At 35.9% G+C, this 10,317-nt stretch overlaps 1 long non-coding RNA gene across 1 annotated transcript; it reads right to left on the reverse strand.

Moving 5' to 3' along the window:
• Positions 1 to 9,115: 9,115 nt before the first annotated feature.
• On the reverse strand, positions 9,116 to 9,689 carry LOC129718699 (uncharacterized). Its single transcript, XR_008727012.1, has 3 exons — positions 9,561 to 9,689; positions 9,308 to 9,499; positions 9,116 to 9,252 (listed from the first exon to the last, which is right to left on the reverse strand). It is a non-coding gene; the product is annotated as an uncharacterized LOC129718699 (long non-coding RNA).
• Between the last annotated feature and the right edge of the window lie 628 nt (positions 9,690 to 10,317).

Below are 10,317 nucleotides of genomic sequence, written 5' to 3' on the forward strand. Positions count from 1 at the left end.
CGAATCAAACATCGTGCTCTTCCCCATCTTGAGACGAAAGTTATTGAAACTTTGGGAATTGAAGTTCAAACTGAACTTGGGATTTTATTTATTGCCGCAGCATATTTACCATTTCAATGCACACGCGAGCACAAAAATTATTTTAAAGGTGATTTACAAAAACTCACCAGAAATCGTTCGAAATTTTTCATAATCGGTGATTTTAACGCTAAACATCGTTCATGGAATAATTCTCAAAGTAATTCCAATGGCAAAATTTTATTCAATGATTGTTCTTCAGGATACTATTCTATTTTGTCTCCGAATAGTCCTACATGCTTTTCTTCTGTAAGAAACCCTTCAACAATTGATTTGGTGCTAACAGACCAAAGTCATGTATGTAGTGATTTGATCACACACGCTGACTTCGATTCTGACCATCTTCCAATAACTTTTTCTTTATCACATGAATCAGTTTTAAACCCTATGAGCTCTGTTTTAATTATAACAAGGCTAATTGGGAAAGATACAAAACTCATATGGAGAGAAATTTCAATAATGAGCTTGATTTGCAAAACGAAGTGAATATTGATTCCGCTTTGGAAACATTAAAATGTGCAATTGTTGATGCCAGGAATTATTCTGTTCCAAAGGCTCAAGTGAAATTTGATTCATCAATAATTGACGAAAATCTTCAACTTCTAATTCGTTTGAAAAATGTCCGCAGACGTCAATATCAACGTTCTCGTGACCCTGTTTTTAAAACTATTTATAAAGATTTACAGAAAGAGATTAAACATAGGTTTACTCTTCTGAGAAATCAAAATTTTGAGACTAAAGTTGAAAAATTGAAACCATATTCAAAACCATTTTGGAAGCTGTCGAAGATTCTTAAGAAACCTTCAAAGCCTATTCCAGTTTTAAAAGATGGTGAACGTTTTCTTGTATCCAATGAACAAAAGGCTCAAAGACTTGCTCAGCAGTTTGAGAGTGTTCATAACTCAAATTTGAATTTTGTGAGTCCAATTGAAAATGAAGTCACACGTCAATTTGATTCAATTTCTTCCCAGAATTTTTTACCTGCAGAAATAATTGAAACTAACTTGAATGAGATTAAATCAATTATTAAAAATTTCAAAAATATGAAAGCACCTGGTGACGATGGAATCTTTAATATACTAATCAAACATCTCCCTGAGAGCACAATGGACTTTTTAGTGAAAATTTTCAATTGCTGCTTCAAAATTGCATATTTTCCCAAATTATGGAAAAATGCAAAAATTACTCCCATTTTAAAACCGGATAAGAACCCAGCTGAAGTTTCAAGTTATCGACCAATCAGTTTGCTTTCTTCAATAAGTAAACTGTTTGAGAGAATTATTCTTAACAGAATGATGTCACACATCAACGAAAATTCAATTTTTGCAAATGAACAGTTTGGATTTCGCCATGGGCATTCCACAACTCATCAATTGCTCAGAGTTACTAATATGATACGAGCTAACAAATCTGAAGGTTATTCCACTGGAGCTGCTCTTTTAGACATAGAAAAAGCATTCGACAGTGTTTGGCATAAAGGTTTGATTGCGAAATTGCAAACTTTTAATTTTCCAATTTTCCTAATCAAAATTTTAAAAAATTATCTTACTGATCGAACTCTGCAGGTTGTCTATCAGAATTCAAAATCTGATAGATTTCCTGTCAGAGCAGGTGTACCTCAAGGTTCAGTGTTGGGTCCAGTCCTGTACAACATATTCACTTCAGATCTTCCTGATTTGCCTCCAGGATGCACAAAGTCATTGTTCTGCGATGACACAAGCATTTCCGTAAAAGGAAAAAGCCTTCGTGTCATATGCAGTCGATTGCAGAAAAGTTTAGATATTTTTTCTTCCTACTTGCAAAAGTGGAAAATCTCTCCCAATGCTTCTAAAACTCAAATGATAATTTTTCCTCATAAGCCTAGGGCTTCTTTCCTCAAGCCAAACAATAATCACGTTGTCAAGATGAATGGGGTTATTTTAAGTTGGTCCGACAAGGTTAAGTACTTGGGACTAATTTATGATGAAAAACTTATTTTCAAAGAGCACATTGAGAGTATACAAGCCAAGTGCATCAAATATACGAGATGTTTATATCCTCTTATTAACAGGAATTCTAAACTTTGTTTAAAGAACAAACTTTTGATTTACAAACAAATTTTTAGACCAGCAATGCTTTATGCTGTACCGATCTGGTCAAGTTGCTGTTCAACAAGGAAGAAAACGCTCCAAAGGATTCAGAATAAAATTCTGAAAATGATTTTGAAGCGTCCTCCTTGGTTTGGTACACTCGAATTACATAGACTTACTGGTGTTGAACCATTAGAAGCTATGTCAAATAAAATTATTAACAATTTTCGACAAAAATCGTTGCAATCCTCAATTGCTACGATAAGCTCTCTTTATAGCCAATAAGTTAGCAATTAAGTTAGTTGTAAGTTTACTTCCCCTTTTCTGACAAGTAGGTTTAAATCCCTACGAATGATAAGTCCTAATTGCGAAAGCAAACAAATCCTAACAATTAAAATTACAAATTTCTAACAGTGCTGAGAAGTCACCATTTGTGATTGGACACACATACTCATTATTTACTAATATTTATCATAAATACTTAAGCTACTAACAAATCCCCCCTTATAAAAAAAAAAATAACATACCAAACAAGTGTGAACAATATCAACTGCATACACTGTTTTCATTGCTAGCCGTAAACCATAAGCGAAAAAAGAATGTGCAAAAAATAATGGCAATACACTATAACCTCACTTCCCTTCGTGGGGCATAGCGTGAGCCCCGCCCCGTGAGCGTGATAAAATGATGCAATCCATTGCAGTAGAATTTGTTTGACTATCTTCTATTTCTCTGAAAACTCATGTCACGAACGATTGTACTTACATTCTATTTATCCTCGTCGCCAAATGTTGGGAAGTGTTCGGAAGTCAAATGACTGAATAATGATAATTTGTGTTCACTTGTTTTCCTATGGTGGATCTCACAAAACCGAACTTCATTCCAAATAAAGTATCGTCAATACCTGTAAGCAACTTGAAAGTTCGTGAGAAGCTGCTTGTTCCCTTTTATTGAAACCTTGAAGTTCACATAAAGTTCACACGTGAACTTCAAAACCCCCGGAAATTAAAGTTCGGTTAGCATTTTATCCGTACTTCTTATCAGCATGAAAGTTCAGGAGAAGCTGCTCTTCATTGGAACCTTGAAGTTTTTGAAGTCTATGTCGTACAGCCCTCTACAATTATGGGTCAGTCAACGTGTTGCCTAAATGTTGAAAAACGAATATAAAATCGAAAAAGTTATCAACTACGAATGTTTTACTATCTATTTCTGTGTTCTGATGTATACTTTCGATCGACAATTAGTTCCACTGCAGCTGATGTCTGTAAATCGGTTAAGAAGAAAAATAGTACTTGAATAGCAAAATACACAATTATGGGTCACTTTTAGCCTTCAAGATCATTTAGTTTTTAAGCCATCAAAATCCATCACAAAAGTTATTTCATTGTTGTAAAAGCTTGATAATAAGTTATTTTATTAGGTCGTGATGTATTTTCATGCAAAAGCAATAAAAATAGCCAAAATATGGACTGACCCACAATTGTGGACCGCAAAACGTGACATTACTGCAATTATGGTTTACTTCACTTATTGTACCGAGTAGAATTATTGTTGTTAGTAACATTTTCAACATTAAATCATTTCAATCGTATGAATAGGGTTACAATTGAGCTATGAAAAATATCACTTCCAATGAAAATTGTTCAGTTCCGTGAGAATAGACGTATTTGCGTAAAAGTGACCAATTGTAGCTGACCCATAATTGTGGAGGCACTGTACTTCATTTCCACTTTGAAGTTCATGTTAAGGTCTGACTGATGTGATAAAAAATGAGTTCTTTAAAAACTATAAAGAAAAGTGGTTTATTTTATTATCATCGGCATTTTTTTTATCTAAATAAATGGCAAAAGGAAAACAAAGCTATAATTCCAATAGGTAATTGTGGGAGATGAATCGAGATAACCAAATAAATACACAAACAAGGGTAATGAACATCCAAAAAGAAAAATCGATTTATATATATTTTATAATCACTCAAGAAATAATTAGAGTGTAGCCAAATTCATGCAACATATATACACCTTGAAATTTGTTTGACTTGTGTGTAAATCGGAATGATCGTGTGAAAGCGGAGTCGAGAAAACCTAGTCTTTCGACGAAGTTTGCAGCGCATGGACGCGTTTGGAATGTGAAAAAAAAATCACCACAATGGCGCAGTTGCTCCCAGAAGGTAAGAAAAACACTCAAACTTTGAAATTCGGTGAATAGTGAAAGAAAGTGATTGAATGATTCGAAGATCCTTGGTGGTTCCTGTAGACACAAAATTCGTGATTGAATTTCCGAAAAGAGTGGTCGCCATTTCGATTGTGCGGGGAGGGAAGTGATTGTAACTATTTTGAGTTTAATGGAGGCAATGTTCAGCTATTTTCTGATTTCAAATTCCCACGGAAGAGCGGATTGGCACACTTCTGACTCCGACGTAGCAATGGGCGAGATCAATCCGTTTTTTTGCAGAATCAATTCTCGCAGGTCGATTAATCGATGGTTAAAATCAATGTCTTTGTACGATCTCTTGCTGAATCGATTCTTTACAAACAAATTTGACAATAAACGAGGTCGATCCGATTTTCAGCGGTATCGATATTTTTAGGTCAATTCTATTTCTAGAATCGATCTTTCAAATTTTGAATAATCGATTTAGGCGAACCATTTTTTTTTACGAAAGTTGCTAAATGAAAGGTTGGTAAGCAATAATAAACCCTCGAAATGGCGGTAAGCAAATAAAAAAAAGCGACGGAAGGGAGGCAAGCAAAAAAAAACCGACGGAAGGGCGGTAAGCAAAAAAAAAACCGACGGAAGGGCGGTAGGCAATAAGAAAAACCGACGGAAGGGCGGTAAGCAAAAAAAAAACGACGGAAGGGCGGTAAGCAAAAAAAAACCGAGGGAAGGGCGGTAAGCAAAAAAAAACCGACGGAAGGGCGGTACGCAAAAAAAACCGACGGAAGGGCGGTAAGCAAAAAAAACAGTTGGAAGGACGGCAAAAAAACATACCGACGAAAGGCGGTAGAAAAAAACCGACGGAAGGGCGGTAGGCAATAAAAAAAACCGACAAAAGGGCGGTAAGCAAAAAAAAAACGGAGGAAGGGCGATAGGCAATAAAAAAACGACGGAAGGGCGGTAGGTAAAAAAATACGAGAGGGCGATAGGCTAATAAAAAAAAATACGGAAGGGCGGTAAGCAAAAAAAAACTATTGGAAGGATGGCAAAAAAATTGACGAAAGTGCCCTAGCAAAAAATAAAACGACGAAAGAGTGGTAGGCAAACACAAAAAAAAACGTAAGAGCGGTTAGCAAAAAAAAATCGTTGGAAGGACGGCAAAAAAACGACGAAAGGGCGGTAGGCAAAAAAACCGACGAAAGGGCAATACAAAAAAACCGACGGAAGGGCGGTAAGCAAAAAAAGCGATGGAAGGGCAGTAGGCAATAAAATAAAACCGACGGAAGGGCGATAGGCTAGGCAAAAGAGAAAAACAACGGAAGGGCGATGCGCAGAAAAAAAAACTGTTGGAACGACGGCTAAAAAAATTGACGAAAGGGTGGTAAGCAAAAAAAAACGATGAAAGGACGGTAGGCAAAAAATAAACCGACGGAAAGGTGGTAGGCAAAAAAATTGACGGAAGGGCGTTAAGCAAAAAAAAAACCGTTGGAAGGACGACAAAAAAATCCGACGGAGGGCGGTAGGCAATAAAAAACGGAAGGAAGGGCGGTAGGCAATAAAAAAAGACGGAAGGGCGGTAAGCAAGAAAAATAACCGACGGAAGGGCGGTGGATAAAAAAAAACACGAGAGGGCGATAGGCAAAAAAACTGCGGAAGGGCGGCAAGCAAAAAAGAAAACTGATTAAAGGATGGCAAAAAAAATTGACGAAAGTGTCCTAACAAAAATAAAACGGCGAAAGGGCGGTAGGCATAAAAAAAACTGACGGAAGAGCGGTAAGCAAAATGAAACGTTGGAAGGACAGCAAAAAAAAACCGATGAAAGGACGGTAGGCAAAAAACCGGTCGGAAGGGCGGTAAGCAAAACAAAAAAGCGACGGAAGGGCAGTAGGCATTAAAAAAACGACGGAAGGACAATAGGCAAGAGAGAAAAACAACGGAAGGACGGTGCGCAGAGAAAAAACTGTTGGAATGACGGCTAAAAAAAGTTGATGGAAGGGCGGTAAGCAAAAAAACCGACGGAAAGGCGGTAGGCAAAAAAAAAGACGGAGAGCGGTAAGCAAAAAAAAACGTTGGAAGGACGGCAAAAAAACCGACGGAAGGCCAGGAAGGCAAAAAAAGAACGACGGAAGAGCGGTACGCAAAAAAAAACGACGGAAGGGCGGTTAGCAAAAAAAGCTATAAGAAGGCCGGTAAGCAAAAAAAACAGACTGAAATTACCGCAAAAAAAGTACCGAAGAAAGGGCGGATTTGCGTTACGCAACTAGCGATTGGTCCGGACTTGGGTGTTGAAGTCTAAGGACTGATATTTCAGGCAGATATTGTGAAGTAACTTCAAGATACGCTGGCAGATAACGAGCAAACACAAAAGGATTTCACTTGATTTTCCCGTCTGTTATGCTTTCGAGTGGTGGTGTGCATGTCTGGTCTAGGGCAAGGAGGTCCCGGAACATTTTCTCCGTTGACCGCTCGTAGCCTTAAGATTACAGAGCTCGCTTCGACAAGCAAAGGTCATGAGTTCGAACTGAAGATAATCAGATTGTTCGGTGTTAAAGAGACTTTTACGCATGGGTTTGTTCTCAGATCCCCCGCAAATAAATGTGAAACGCAATGGGAGAGCGACGATTGCCGAGTAAAATAGAAAAAAAAAAGGATTACAATATTTTGTTTAGTTTTGGTGAATTTTCAAATAGAAAAACATTCGAAAATGCATTCGAAATACTCTGTTGTCGCAAATAACTACTGTATATAAAAGCCTTTAGCAGAACTCATCGAATTAATGAACTATGTAAATGCAATAAATTTGTAATTTAATATGTAATTTAGTATGATTCAATTTATACTTGAAAATTATAAAAAAACGAAACGAAACAACAAAGCGGAGACAAAACCAATCGACTTCCGATAAATTTAAGATTGTTTGGGGCTCCAAATGGAACAAAAAAAAACTTTGTTCTGGCTTTGTGCTATCAAGTTTCTTTTTTCCATATAACGATTCACCACCCTAATATATATAGACCTACAGATTAAACAACAACAAGATTCAATGACGTCAAATTGATGAACAAAATTTTCATATTAAAAGTGTTTATAATCTGTATAACGAATTTGAAATATCTGTACTAGTTTGTATTCCGTATTTTATTCTTACACCATTACTTTCTGATGAAATGTTCATCGGGATAGTAGTTGCAAAGATGATACGCGTCACTGAAGTAACGAAGAAAATCTATAAAACCTGATGATCAATTTATCTGCACATTATTATGTTGCCAGTGGACAAGGCGGATAATGTGGGAGATGAATCGAGGTAACCAAATAAATACACAAACAAGGGTAATGAACATCCAAAAAGAAAAATCGATTTATATATATTTTATAATCACTCAAGAAATAATTAGAGTGTAGCCAAATTCATGCAACATATATACACCTTGAAATTTGTTTGACTTGTGTGTAAATCGGAATGATCGTGTGAAAGCGGAGTCGAGAAAACCTATTCTTTCGACGAAGTTTGCAGCGCATGGACGCGTTTGGAATGTGAAAAAAAAAATCACCACAGTAATATAAGGGTGTTGAAAGGTTTTCTCTAACTTAACACTTTTATTTTGTTGCCTTACAGGAAATCAATATGTTATGTTTTATTTAAAAATTCCATCAATTTTTGTCTTAATGTATAAAACTTAACAACTAGAGACGATTAACAATGAATAATTAGCGAATCCGCAGGCGACGTAAAAAAGTGTTGGTGGGTTCGTTGAAGTCGGACAGTTCTACAACCTCGTAGACATAAACCTAATCGCATCATACTGACCTTACCGACTATTGGGGATGGGCGATACTAGCATCAATACCAGCGGTATCGATACTAGGGGTCGCGGTATCGAGTATTTTGGCATCGATACTCACCGCGAGAGATGAGTACCGGTATCGATACTTTCTGAATGATGATTTTTGAAAAAAAAATTGCAAGTCTGATACCGATACTATCGAAGTATCGATGATCGATACTCCTTCAGCCGATACTTCAATTCGCGTTGACGGTGTTGCTGATATTTGTTTGGTTTTTGCATGCGAAAAAGAAGGAAGGAAATATTTTTGCTTTTGTCATCACGCACATTTTGACAATTACATATGAGTGTTCACGTAGGTGCGAACAGCCTTCAAAATCTCTTTCAACGCGAATAACCCGAATTGGCCCTGACGACTCTGTTGATATTGGTTTGGTTTTTATTTGCGAAAGTGAAGGAGGGAAATATTTTTGCTTTTGTTTTCACACATAAATTGACAATTGCATATGAAAACTCGCGTAGGTGCGAACAGCCTTAAAAATCTCTTTTACTTGTGTCAGGGCCAATACCTGCACGGAGAAAAAAGATTGGTAAAAACAACCAAATTTCATGTTAACTCAAACAGATTCTTAGTTTTAAACAGCGACAAACAAACTTTTGGGTAACATCACCATAGCGGCTGTTTGAAATAAATAAATTATTCGTTTTATAATAAACTAGCAAGTGCAGATTGTTTCAACAAAATACATGGTTGATCCAAACAAAAAAAGTTTATATTTTTGACCACCGTTAACTACAAATAAAAACTATGGTAGTTTTAACCGAAGCGTTTTTTAAGAAAACAAAATTTGGTTGGAAATAATCAATTTTGTTGTTTATAATTGACATTTTTTTGTTAATAATAACCAAAATTTTTGATTATTTTGAACAAAGTTTTGCTTATTTTTATTTCTCAACATTTTTCATATTGAAAATTCTCATCGTGCAATTTTCAAAATATTTATTCATATCCTAATCATTACATCTTCCATATCTATATTGACATTGTAATAATTGCACATACGTGAATATTCCGCAATGTTTGATCTGTTGTGCAAAACGTTTATGTTTGCTACATTAGATTTATGCTTCTCTATATTACATAATACTGTATTCGTTGACTGTAATACAATTTTAGTAAGTTTTTGTAGGAACAATGCTTTTACAAACTCTTACCCACGAACTTCTGAACAACTTCCGTTGATACTTTGATCGACTGTAGCAATTGTATAATTTCATTGTCAGCCCAGTGAATGAATCGCAAATAGGCATCCAAATATTCTATGTCAAGATTCTGATTGTTACTGATATCATCATGTTTTGGAACATCCGATGGAAACGATTCTGACATTGTGCAAGACTGCGTAACTGCAGAACAGTAGATGATTTGAGAAAAAGAAACAAGCTCGCAGAGAAAAAAAAAACTTACCCCACTGATGATGTCGATATCTGGTTTTATCCGTGTAGTTAAATGTAGTAGTATTGAGCCCGGGCAGGATTTTTTTACACTCACCACAAGTCGCTGTGAAAAGACAGGAAAAACCGAAAAACACGTTGAGTTATGACAGATAGAGATGGACGATATTAAGATCGTAAATTTTGGAATCGATTTTTTTTTCAAGATATCGAGTTTTTTAGTATCGGTAACTTACAAAGCCAAATGAAAACAAACAACAATGACGGTTTGTTTTATTCTGAAAAAAGATATTATTTACAACAGATTGTATTAAAATTAATTGTTGTATTAAAATTAATTTCAATTCAAAATAAACAAATTCTTAGGTAATAACAATAAACATTCTATATCGATTCAACAAAAACTGTGCACTTAATTTGAAACGGCTGATTAGATTAGTTTCAAACTAGAATAATAATTTGTAATCATACAATCCTAATTTGAAGCAACAATATTTTTTCGTTCATACATCAACCAAAAATATGTTGAAAACAAACCAGTTAGTTTTTCCTCCGTGTGGTATCGAAGTTCATTGAAGTATCGCGATACCAAAGTATCGATCCTTTCGTCAGTATCGCCCATCCCTACCGACTATACCTTGCCTCAAAGTTCAAACGCTGACGTCTCCGCAGATTCCTTTCTGGAGCGTAGAGATTGAATTCCGCGAGAATAGCGGGTGAATCAATTTCATTTTTCAGAACCTTCGCAACAAAGATAATTTCTTGATTTG

This window comes from Wyeomyia smithii, chromosome 1 (assembly GCF_029784165.1).
Source record: "Wyeomyia smithii strain HCP4-BCI-WySm-NY-G18 chromosome 1, ASM2978416v1, whole genome shotgun sequence".
NCBI lineage: Eukaryota > Metazoa > Arthropoda > Insecta > Diptera > Culicidae > Wyeomyia > Wyeomyia smithii.